The following is a 12682-nucleotide window of genomic DNA, read 5'->3' as shown; positions in this document are numbered from 1 at the left end:
CCGTCTCTCAGACTTGAATTGGAGCTGGTGTCAGTTCATTAACCTCCTGCCATTATATCTCCTGCCCTACCCGACTCTGTTTTTCCACAACCTGAACAGTCTGATTCTTCCAAGTTCATCCATTTTCCAGTAAAAAGTATCCCCTGCAACAGTGGTTTTCAACCTTCTCAGACAACGGTTTGAGACTTGTCCCTTTCCCTTCCAGCCATCAGCCTACACGTGTGGGCACTTTCTGTTCAGTGAGCATTCTCCTACCTGTGTTTGCCTGGGGAATTGGGAGTCTGATCTATTCAGCACATTTCAACTCACCATAGAATGTCAGCGTTTCCAAATGCCAGCTCACCCAGCGTCCTTCCCAAAGTTCAAAGGGGTTCAGATTTGAGGTGCCGGGTCCGGCCTGACCCTAGCAGCTATTTTTCCTTATTTGCCATTATTTTCTCTGTTAACACCCCAGCATGAAACTCTTCTTGCCAATAGAAACTGCAGTCAGAGAACCAATAAGGGAAGCTGGTAATTACTCCAGATGTCTGCACCTCATTGCAAATTTGTAGCTACCAGAAAACGTGTTTCACGAGAAAAAAAGTGACGATTTACGATGCTTCAGAATGAAGCTGAATATTGGTGTTAAAGGCCCACCAGGTGACAATGTTATGGAGTTGCATAAGTGTTTTCATGTTAACTTAGCACTACTACCTTCGGCAATAAAGACTGAGATATTCAAAGCTACCCAGGGGATTTAGAGGCACAACACTCATTAATTTTGGCATGAACCATGTGTCTAAGTTCCCCAGGCAGCATTTTAAAATCTCAGCTAGGTGCTTTCAACTGCATATTGAGTCTCGATTGCATATTGAAGGATCCAGATTCATCTCTGGTGCAACACCTTTGAACTTCCAGGGAATCATTTAGCTCATGATGGAATAGGCTGAGTACATCTGCGTGCTGACAGAAATCTAAATGAAGAAAATGGCAGGTCATTTATTTCTGACAGAAAGTATTGACAAGTGATTAATTTTAACTCCCATTATTTCACATACAAGTGAAAATAGACAAGTTTATGTCAGGGCTAGAGCTAATGTGAGTATTTCATTCAAGATAAAGATACCTTGCATGTATATAGGTTTCAGAGTGTTAGTCTGTATCAGCAAAAAGAACGAGGAGTTCATCGGAGGCAGTGGGCTTTAACCCACGAAAGCTTTTGCTCAAATAAATTTGTTAGTCTCTAAGGTGCCACAAGTACTCCTGTTCTTTTTGCATGTACATTGCACCTTTTCACAGAGGCTGTCTAAGAACTTTGCAAAGGTGAGTAAGTATGATTACCCTCGTTTATAGGAGAAGAGACTAAGACAGAGAAGGTTAGATTCTGAGCTCAGTTAAACTGGGTGTACACTGGTATAAATCCATTGTCTTCAGTGGATTGACTCCTGTTCTACATTGGTTAAATCAGAATCAGGCCCTGGGTGAATAAGTGTTTTGACCACAGCCATGTGATAAGCCAGGGGCATAACTGAGAAAAGAACCCAGGTTTCCTGACTCTTCATCTCCATAGCAAACCACTCACCCTGCCTCTAAGCTACCTTGACTTCTCAAGAACTACATCTGAAATCAGTTTTTTAAAAGCCACTTTTCAAAACTTCCCATAAAAAAGGAAATCAGATGCTAACTGGTTTCATAACATTTTTGCAGACTACCTCTATTTTTTAAGAAAAGAAGTAATGTATAAATGTAGCAAAAACAGATGTCAAGTCTGGCATCCTCTACATCCCTCAGAGGGGAATGCCCAAAGGTATAGCCACAGAGGAGGAACAAGAGGATACCAATATATAGTCACAGAGTTTTGTTTCATTCCGATTGCCATCCTTAAATCTGGTCATGCAATAAGATGACTATGGCATATGGGCAGAGAGAACACAGAACATGAAATAACTACCTCCAGCTCAGCACTTTTCTTGCCCTGGTCCTGCTTCTGCTATTAGAGCAGAAGCTTTTATCTTGCATACCCCTGCTTCTGCCAGTGATCTGGTTTCTTGGCACTAAACTTTTTATTTGACACCATCATGGACCCATATCTGGCCACTGTTGTGAAGGTGAAGAAGAATGTCATGTGTTTGAAGAATGATTTTAAAAGCAGGCCGCTGGAGCAACAGCAGTGCTGCTGAGGATCAGCTCCTTGTTGGGAAATCTGTTGCTGTTTGTCAGATTTTTTAATCCCTGCATTCCTCCTCTACCTACCTCTGATTGTTAGTGGAAGAAGAAGTCCTCTCTCCTTTCTCACTAATCATCTCTGACATGCCGGTGGTAACCCTATCGCCGATGATCTTTCTGTAGTGTTTGGAGTTGGGCTCCGCGCCTGTCTGAATAGGATAGTGAGTCTAAAAATGTAGCAACAGCGTTTTATTTGGATTCTGTTGTAGGAGAGTCCCCTTTCATCGTGTTTAACATGCCGTCCACCAAATGCATGGCAGAAACTTCATGAGTCACTCCAGTGTTCCTCCGGCATGCGCTACATGCTTTCTGCACTCCAACTGGCAAACAAGCTTGGCTGAGTCAGGGACCACGGTAACTCCCTGCTTGTATGTCCCTTCTCGGAAAGGCCTTTGGACAGCTGGCAGGGCTTTCTATTAAATACCAACTGGTGGCATAGGATGAGGAGCGCCTCTCCCACCATTCCTCTTGCACCGTTGCAAAAGCCGTGCTCAGGGAGATCTGTTTGCAAAGCATTGCCTATAAGGTTATTTGGGCTGGAGCTTCAACTGGTCAATATTTCCTGAACCAGATGGCCTAATTGTCATTTGCCATCCCTAATTCTGGTGACAGGGTACCTAGTAGGGTTGGCAGAAGATCAGCTTGTCTTGCATTTGCAGTTATCGAATGGTTTGCTGTAAAGAGATGGCTCTGTATGGGTAACCCAGTGAAATTTAATGGCCGGTGATATATAGGAAGACACACTAGACCACTAGTGGGCAACTTGCAGCCAACCATGGGCCGCATGCAGCCCATCAGGGTAATCCGCCAGCAGTCCATGACACTGTTTATTTACATTGACCATCCACAGGCACAGCTGCCCACAGCTCCCAGTGGCTGCAGTTAGCCGTTCCCGGCTAATGGGAGTGGCAGGAAGCAGTGGCCAGCATATCCTGTGGCCCGCGCCGCTTCCTGCAGCTCCCATTGGCCGAGAGCAGCGAATCGCAGCCACTGGGCGCTGTGGGCGGCCGTACCTGCGGATGGTCAATGTAAACAAACTGTCTCGCAGCCCACCAGCGGATTAACCTGATGGGCCGTGTGTGGCCTGCAGGCAGCAGGTTGCCCACCACTGCACTAGACCATCGAATGGTCCTTTCTGACATTAAACACTATGAACTTACATTCCCGTGTTTGCTACAGAAAACCTGGATAATACATTTTTCTTCCCAACGCGCCATGTAGACCAATTGCCTTTTGTATGTGGCATGCACAGTGTTTTATAAAAACAGATGAGGAAAGCCTGCAGGAGGAGTAAGGAATTGCTTCCTGTTGATGTTATCATGGAATCATAGGGTCAAGTTTAGCTCTCAGCTCCAAAATGGGAGAAACCTCACTGACATAGGTGCAGTTTCTCCAGATTCACATTGGAGCAGCTTAGAACAAAATTTGGTCTTGTGCTGGAAAATAGCTAGTCCACTCCTCTGCCAGTACAGGATCACGCCCTATTCTACACTTACTGCTGTTTTTGCCAGTCTAGCTTTAAAAAGGTGCCAATGGGCTTCTGTCTCATCTCTTGGGAGATCATTCCAAGGACTGTAGCAGTGCAAATACATTCACTGCTGAAGGCTTTTTCAAAGCTGCAGGGTCATTTGCTGCTAGAGAATATTAGTGTTATCTAATAGATCATTTCCTTTAATGGCTTCTTACTCTGACACAAGACTTAAGAGGGAATGACCATGTTATGCTTCTTCCTTGCCTGCTTGTGTTCCCCCCACCTCTTGTGCCTTTCCCCTTTTCTGTAGTATCAGTGATCTGCGATATGCTAGGCATAGAGGATGACTTCTCAGCACGGTTGAAATCCATGGGAGTTCTGCTGTTGTTTTCAGTGCCTGTTGCCCAGCAGTAAAGTGGGGATGATAACATTTTGCTACCTCACTGGGCTGCTGGGAAGCTCCTTTCATTAAAGTTTGCAAAGCACTTTGAGCTCCTCCGGCGGAAGCAGTTAGAGAAGTTCAAAGCACCATTATGCCATATCGCCAATGCCAAATGTTCAAAAATCATGAGTCAGACCCCCCACAGTCATGAGATTTTCCAAAATATAACAAATGTTGGGTTCTTTTGATTTGCCCTCTGGTTTCTGAGCCTTGAGGCTGCCCTGAGGTCACATTTTCAAGCCTGTCTCTGCAACCACAAATGCTAGACACTTACCTTTTTCCAAGGGAAGCTCATACTGTCACTGAATCTTATGCCTCCAGGAGTGGGGGCTTTCATAAAAACACTAGCTATCAAGAGACTAACAATTGCATCACTAGAATTGGCAACAGGCAAAGAGAGATTACAGGATGCACCTAGGGATGGAATCAGGAATATAACTCAGGAGCCTGAGCTTCTTCTCCTCTCCTGTAATCAGGTCTTCTCTCCCACCCCCATCATTATTCCATGCATCCCAGTAGCACTCAGAGCCCCCAGCCAACACCAGCACTCCATTGTTCAAGGGTCTGATTTACATATGTATGGCATATCAGAGACAGCCCCCAAGAACGGATGATCTAAATACTCAAGACAGACAAAGGCAATATTGTTGTCCCCATGCCAGAGATGGGGAACTGAGACATGGAGAGGTTAAAGGCCAAAGTTTCAAAAGACCCCTAGGAATAGATTTTCAAGTGCTAACCGCCAAATGTTCAGAATTGCTCAGCCCCCAGTTAGGCACCTAAATAGCAGTACTCTGCCTGGAGAGCACCAGAAACTGAAGCCAGATCTCCTGAATCCCAGATCGCTATCTTAACCACAAAGCCAGCTTCTCCTTTAACACTACCTCAGTTTCCCCCACACTAAACTGATATATAGGACACTGTAATTACCAAGTGTGCCTACAATAAATCCGCGGAACAACGGTCAGCATGGTAGGAAGTCAGTCTAATGGGTAGGATAATGCATTGTCTGCAAAGAATAACGCCTAATCTGCCTGAATTCTGTCTTGCTGCTGTCAGTGAATTCACTAACCTATTCTCAGCTGTCGTCGGGTGCATCAGAATCAACACCTGCCTCCATCTGGAATCTGTTTCTTTCTAATTGTTCATTTAAAAAAGAATGACTTCTTTTTAACTGGGGCTCCGGTGTCTTGGTAAATATGGATTTGAGAGAGACTGACAGCTCCAGGCTGAAAAGACAATTTTCTGGGCATATAATTAAGTGTCTCTCAGGGTGTCTCAGGCAGATGTTTGTTCTCTCAGCTTTTCCAAACCATATAGCAACCCCAGGCAGCACATTCCTTGGAGAGCGATGTCATCACCACCTGTGTTCCTATCGGGGCTCATCCAGCTGAAAGGAACCTTTCTAATGGGGCTTTAAAACAAAACCATTTCAACTGAGTGCAGGGGAGCTCCAGGGTGCAGCACAGAGAGAGCGGGAGGATTTGGAGCAGCTCTGTCAATCGCCAGGCTCTCATTAGAATTGTACCTTCTGTCTAGAGGTCGTTTCCCAGTATCCTGGGCAGTAGGAAAGTATTGTTTTACATGGGAGGAGAAAAGCATTCTCAAAAGTGGTCTTTAAATTTGAGTGTATGAAATTTGGGATGCCCAGCTCTGGACACCTGGAGTTTACATTTCAGAGCCATTGAGCACTCATAACTCCAGCTGAAATCAGTGGGAGCTGTAGGGGTCAGCACCTAGGAAAACCAGCCCCCCCCCATCTACAGTTGGGCACCCAAAAGTAGAGGCTACTTTTGAAAACTTCAGCACAAGTGACCTGCCTGGGGTCAGTCACAGAGGAAATCCATGGGAGGGTTGGGAATGGAACCCTGACTCATAGACAACCAGTGCCCTCTTACACACATTCCGGTCACAACTGTGCTATTCGTAGGTCTCATGTGGTCTGTGTACCCCATGCTGATTCAGCGGACAAAGCAACTGCCCGTCTGCTCAGCCACAGCTGATTGGCAGACCCACATGGCAGCTGTGCTGTGAAGATAAAAGGGCAGCAAGACAGCCAGGCAGGGAGGCTGCCAGAGGGACGGAGGGACTGCAGAGAGAGGATCCCAGAGAGAGGGGGACGCAGCTAGACAAACCAACCCACCAAAGAGGGAGACGCTGTGGGGACGATTACAGAGGTAGGAAGTAGCTCAGGGAACACCAGGGGTTTGAGGGGTGGCCTGGTCTGGCTGTCCCTGACAAGACCTCTGAGCTGGAACCAAGTGGAGTGGGTGGGCCTGGGTTCCCATGTGTATCCCATCGAGGGGCTCTCAGAGAAAAAACTCCTAAGTCCTGGAAAACTAGAGCTGATTAGCCCCTACTCAAGCCATGGAACTTCTGCTCCCCTTTATCCTACGGGCAGAGTCTACTGAGGATCCATTCAGAAGGGATTGGTCCTTGACGTGGACTTGACAAATGCAGAGTTAGGTGTGACGGCAGAGAGCAGGACAGAGTAGGTGGGCAAGCCTCTGCAAGGGGATGCTAACAGATAAAGACCTCCCTGAACAACTCTAACCAACAATGAAAAATCCATTCTGCACATTTACCAGCCAAGAGCCAGTACCTCCCATCAAAGTCACTGTGAGTTCTGTACAGAGAACAGTGGCACCAGAGTGTCCTTTGGCATTTAAAAAAAAAAATTCAATCCAGCCACTTTGTACAAAGTGAGTGAAATTCCAGCCCCATTGAAGTCAACAGGAATTTTATCTTTGACTTCAGTGGGACCAGGATTTCACCTTTCCCTAACTAAACTGTGTTTGAGTTGTTGCAAACTGGAGAAAGTGAGTGTGTCCACTGTCGGAGGCATCCGTTTCTGTGCATGCCAAAGCAATGAGCATGCTTTAGAAGAACACTTGGGAAAGCCGCACTTTCTGTTTCAGTGGAGGTTTGCTGTTATTTATCTTGCGGATACAGCATCATGGGGGTGTTTTTGTAACTCCTATTCTGCTTGCCTCATCTGTGGCAAACAAGTCATGTAAATATTTTGTCAGATGAGAGAATTATTCCCTACAGTTTGTAAATTGACACTATCAAGGGTAGAAAGAGCCAGAACTGACCTACCTTTTATGTGTCAGTTCGCAAAGCTTGTGGAATTCTTAGTTGGGGTTTCCTTAAAACAAAGAAAAAGAAAAAAAAAGTCAGTGGTTTTTGCAAAAATTTATTATAAAAGGATGGGATTTTCAGAAGCACTCAGTGCTGGTTTCCCTTTGCTCCCATTGAAGCTGATCGGAGCTTAATCACTCACTTCAATCAGAGCAGAATTAGGCCAGTACTGAGCACTTGTGAAAATCCCCCCAAACAGAGCAGCAGCAGCTCAGCATTCAGGAGGAGGCTGTCATCAATAATAAGCTGCTCTGCAGGGCCGTCGAGCAAAGTTTGATCTTGAATCCTGGTTGCATGCTGCCTCGTGCAGCACCACAGAGAGGAGGCAAACAACCTGGCCAAAGTGTAAAGGCAGCAAGTCAGAACACTAGGGCGTAGCCTGACCGCCATGTTACATCCCTGCTCACTGCATGGTCAAAACATGGGACCTCCGACACGTTAGTGACTATGTGATGTCACTGAAATCAGTGGAGCTACGCCAAGGACAATTGGGCTCACATGTTAATTGTGACTTGTGCAGACGGCAACCATGTGTGGAGTGCACTTTACAACCTGTTGAAATCTGCAGGATAGATGGGCCATTAATTAGGATCAGACTGTCTCCGGCTGGTGCCAGAGTGCGATAGCCCTTTCCCTCACTCCTTCCCTAGGACCAAGAAGAAGTGCAAGGATAGAGAAAGTTGTCTCTAGGCAACCCCCAGGAAACAAATGTTGTTCCCCCCAGCAGCACAAAATGTGGAGTAACTTCACTAAAGTCAGTGGTGTTGCTCCAGTTTTACATCGGTGTAATTGAGAGCTGAACTGGGCCTGGGGACTGCCTGTTTACACTTATCACATAATTAATTTCAAACATGTGAGCAGTTCCATTGAAGTTACGTACATTGCTTAAGTACTTTGCTGGACCACGGCCTATGTCAGTAATGGGTGGAGGGCAGCATGCTCTTTAGACATCAGTGCACAGAGCCTTGGTAAAACACTCCAGTCCTCTAGGTGAAGATGCTCCATGTTGTTGAAGGCTACTCACCTCTGGTTCCACGCTTACAATGGATTTTAGTGGATAATAGCATATTTGGACCATGGGGCTTGCTACTGCATGGTGCTGAGAGGGAGCACCTCATCCAATGGGAGTGCTGAGCACCGCCTGAGAACGAGCACCTTGACCAATGAGAGTGCTGATCCCCCTTCTTGTGGGGCACACAGTACTTTGCGGAACTGGGCACCATTAGCAGGAGTTAGCAAGAAAATAGTGATTCAATTCTCCAATTTTTAAAAACTGTATTTTGTTTGTTTTTAAATAGTCCCTTGAGATGCCAGCCAGCTCTGAACATTCTGGGTCTCTTTATTTCACTTTATTTTTTTGGTTGGCTTTTAATTTCTCATTGACAGGGCTGGTGCATTTTCCTCTTAAAAAGACACAATTTCAGTCTAGAAACCAGGCCCCCTCAGAGCATAAAAATTTAAAATCGCTTCTCATCTTTTGACAGCATCACTGTAAGACGTGGACTCTGGGCATCAAAACTGTCCCGTAGTCAGGGCCTGATCTAGCTTGCACTGAAGTCAGTGAGTGAAATTCTCTCTGCCATTTAAGCAGCACAACAGCTTCATGCTGGCGCCATGCTCAGGGGGGACTAGCACCCCGTGGAGAACAGGGTGCGGCCACTCAGTCCTTCCTCAGGCATAGCTCCCGCTGAGTACAACCAATGAAACAGGAGACTTTCCTGAATAAGAATGTCACGACTTAGCTCTTATAGGGCAAAATCTTATAAGCTGGATTCTCAGCTGATGTCAACTAATGTAGCTCCATTGAAGTCACTAGAGCAATGCCAACATACAGCGGTTGAGGCTCTGGCCCTCCTTGTTGTGTAAGGCATAAATACAGAATAAAAATATGACTGAGGAAGGATATTTGTTGTACTTTTCTCCAGTGAGTCCTGGCTGGTCACTGTGTTTATTCATGCAAAATAACTGCTGCTAATCTCAGGGTACAGAGAAGTTCCCAAACAACTTTTATTTTTAAAAAAGTTACGAGGTCCGTGTACAATGTTACTGATTTAGTTTAGCAGGAATAAGTCAGATGCAGTCTCATTTTTGCCATGTAAGTACAAAGAAACGTTCACCTAGGGAATAATAGGTGCTCCAGTATTAGCAACAAAATGTTATTATTTTTGATTATGAGGGACAAAATAATATTTTGTTAAAGATGCCATTTTCCCGCTATATTTGATATGCTGTAGAACGCGAAGGCTAAGGGCTGGATTTTCTAAAGAGCCCACCACCCATTCGGAGATCAAATTACGGGTAATTCTGAAGAGCCCCCTCTGCAGGTGTGAGGTCCTTTGAAAATAGGGCCCTTATTCAGGTGTCTGTATGGGAGCAGAGCTCTTTTGAAAATCTGACCCTGTGTAGCATAGATGGCCCTAGACAGGGCTGGCTCCAGCATTTTTGCCGCCCCAAGCGGCGAAAAAAAAAAAAGGATAAAGCCGCGATCGGTGGCACTTCAACGGCAGCTCTACTGCGCCGCTTCATTCTTCAGTGGCAATTCGGTGGCTGGTCCTTCCCTCCGAGAACGACCCGCTGCCGAATTGCCACCGAAGACCCAGACCTGCTGCCCCTTTCCACTGGCTGCCCCGAGCACCTGCTTTCTGTACTGGTGCCTGGAGCCGCCCTGGCCCTAGAACAGCTCGGATGCTTTTAAGAAAGTTTGGATGCTGGAAAAGAGTGAGAGCTTCCAAACACACACACTTTTATGGGAATTATTTTCTCCTACACTTCTTACTAATAAAGTAGTGAACAAAAGTTTCCTGTGCGCAGATCCAGTACACGGCAGCATCTCAGCATGGAGCTGGAAGGTGTACCTCCAGGGAGGATAAAACTGTTGTTGTGTGTGACCATCCTAAAATCCCAGGAGCTAAGAGGATTTTGATGTGGCAACCAAGGAAAATCTGAGTGTGTGTCACTTTTGTTATTGAAGCTGTAAACAAAGTAGTGGTAAAAACCAATGGTGCCTTTTCATAAGCACATAAAACTAACAAAGGAGGCATGTGTGGCTTATATAGATTGATGGTAAACAATTTGGGGAATATGCTGGCACATTCTTTTATACCTCAGACCTTGATCCAACAAAGTATAAAAACACACATGTAACTTCAAAAATGTGAAGTAGCCTTATAACTTTAAGCATGTGACCACAATGGGCGTGCCCAGGTGCTTAAAGTTGAATGTGTGCTTAAGTGCTTTACTGGATCAGGGCCTTAGTCTTGATCAGAGTTCTAATTCTGTGTGAGCACAGGGTAGGGGTTTCCAGTGACTAGTGACTTCGGGGGCTTTGGAAAATCAGATCCCTTTAACAGTGTCTCAGGCTGGGCACCCAAAACCACGAACCATTTTTAAAAATTGTAACTGTGTTCCCAAATTGTGCCATGCCCTTGCAAAGCATAAGGTTCAGTCATAACTGGGAATATAGGACCCAAACCAATTCTCATTGAACTCAAAGGAAAGGCTTCCACTGACTTTAGTAGTGTAGGATTTTAACCATAATTTTATACTTTGTTCCCAAATTGCACTTAAACTACCATTGTAACAGGATCACCTGATATTGTAGGGTATAAAGTGCAGATGGGACCCCAATCCCCAGAACAGATCATTATGAGCTGTGAGGATTTGGATTAGGACTAGTAAAACTATAAATATCTCAGGTAGTGGAAAATACAATGGAAATTCCCAGTGAATTAACACCGAAGAGAAAGAATGTGCTTGATTTAAAAGCTAACGGTAAGGCAGGAAAGGTCCTTGTCCCATGTTCTGAGTGTGCGATGGGCGAGGATAAACAGAAGTATGCTAAAAATCAAATAAGGGCCAGGAAACCACGTTTTCTGCAGACTTACCTTGGGTTGATTGTTTGCTTTCTGCATTTTACATGCAATGTGTTTTTCCCCCCACCACTAATAAGTTATTCTAATAGTTTATTATGAAGCCACAGCATAACTCTGTGAAATCAAACCATCACTTTGATTTCCTCCACGTGAAAACCAAATGTGGATGCAGGGGAAAATTATTACTTACCTGTATGCTGCCTCTTTCCTTTCTATTCTATATAGGTTCTTATACCACCCTCATTACCATAGTATTTGAGTGTCTTCCAGTAGTGGATTAAGCAATATGATTAACATCTGTGCAAAGTAACTTACTGTATAGCAAAAGCCAAAGCAGAAAGCTTGGCTAATGGACAGACCACAAGACAGAGGTGTCCCTGTTTATGTTACAACCTGGCCTTTTTTATTTTGAAATGAGCCTTAGGGTTCAATTCTGCAGGGTGTTGAGGGCACAGGCCCAAACAGGCTAACTACTTAAGCCCCAGCTTAACTTTAACAGGGTGTGTAGTCCCACTGAGGTGAAGAGAGGCTGGCTTCTCTAACATTTTGTATAAATCACAGTAAGTGAATAACTAGTGGCAAGGAATTTGGGTTCTGTCACTTCTAATAATGTGCTAATAGCAACAGAGGTAAAATGTGTTTGTTTCTAACACCTGAGGCCAGATCCTCAGCTGCTGTGAATGAGTGTAGTTTAATCGAGTGTTATGGAGCTATGCTGATTTACACTGGCTGAGCATCTGGCTACTGATGTATAAGTTAACGGCATTCTAGGCTACGCCGACATTTACAGTGGGGTCTAGCATACAGATATTGCACACCCAGCTAGCCCAGGTATAAATAGCAGTGTGGATGGTGAGGCACTGCTTAGGCAAACAGAGCACAGACACACCAGAAGCTTAAGGTATATATATCCTACATGGCTCGCTCTATACGTCCAAGCAGGGCCGCCTACGTCTACGCTATTTTTAGCCGTGTGGCATCCCACTGCCCTCTGCCCTGCCGGAGCCTTTCACTGCCATGTGTAGCTACACACCGCAGTGTGGATGCAGCCTGCTTTTCACTGTGGTATATAACTACACCTATCCTACACACTGTCACAAGTGTAAACAATAAAGTGCTATATATTGGGCTAAACTCTGCTCTCAGTAACACTGCGAGTAAATTCCGGGAACACCATTCAGTCCACTGAGTTGCTCCAGATTTACACTGGTGTAGTGGGGAATAGAGCATGCCCCTATGCAGTCTGCCAACTTCAAGAGTTCACAAGTTATGAATCAGGCCCTAAAATCATAACATTGTCTTAATCATGATTTTTTTTAAAAATAATAATTAGGAGTTATTTTTATGTCTCCTGATTTCTGCATCTTTAGATCACACTCAGTTCACATTTTCAGGCTTTTCTCCACAACCATAATGGTTAGAAATTTCCATTTAAAAAGAAAATGAAAATGGAGACTCATAAAATCACCTGCCTCCTGGAGCTGAGGCTTTAAGATAAACACCAAATATTGTGAGGGTTGGGATAAAATGATGTGAGTGGGCAACTCTGCC

General features: G+C 45.0%; 2 protein-coding genes across 4 annotated transcripts in view; one reads left to right on the top strand and one right to left on the bottom strand.

The window, feature by feature from the left end:
- Positions 1-12682, top strand: part of SMTNL2 (smoothelin like 2) — a 49786-nt gene that overhangs the window by 17092 nt on the left and 20012 nt on the right. The gene's annotated exons all lie outside the window — the stretch shown is intronic.
- Positions 6310-12682, bottom strand: part of LOC115636701 (tricarboxylate transport protein, mitochondrial-like) — a 43915-nt gene continuing 37542 nt past the window's right edge. For all 3 annotated transcript variants that reach the window (XR_003997014.1, XR_003997017.1, XR_003997016.1), the window contains one exon: positions 6310-7266. The gene's annotated coding sequence lies outside the window, so the exon portion shown is untranslated. The remainder of the gene's footprint in view (positions 7267-12682) is intronic.

The sequence above is a fragment of the Gopherus evgoodei genome, chromosome 17, assembly GCF_007399415.2.
Source record: "Gopherus evgoodei ecotype Sinaloan lineage chromosome 17, rGopEvg1_v1.p, whole genome shotgun sequence".
NCBI lineage: Eukaryota > Metazoa > Chordata > Testudines > Testudinidae > Gopherus > Gopherus evgoodei.
This window is presented reverse-complemented; position numbering and strand designations above follow the sequence as displayed.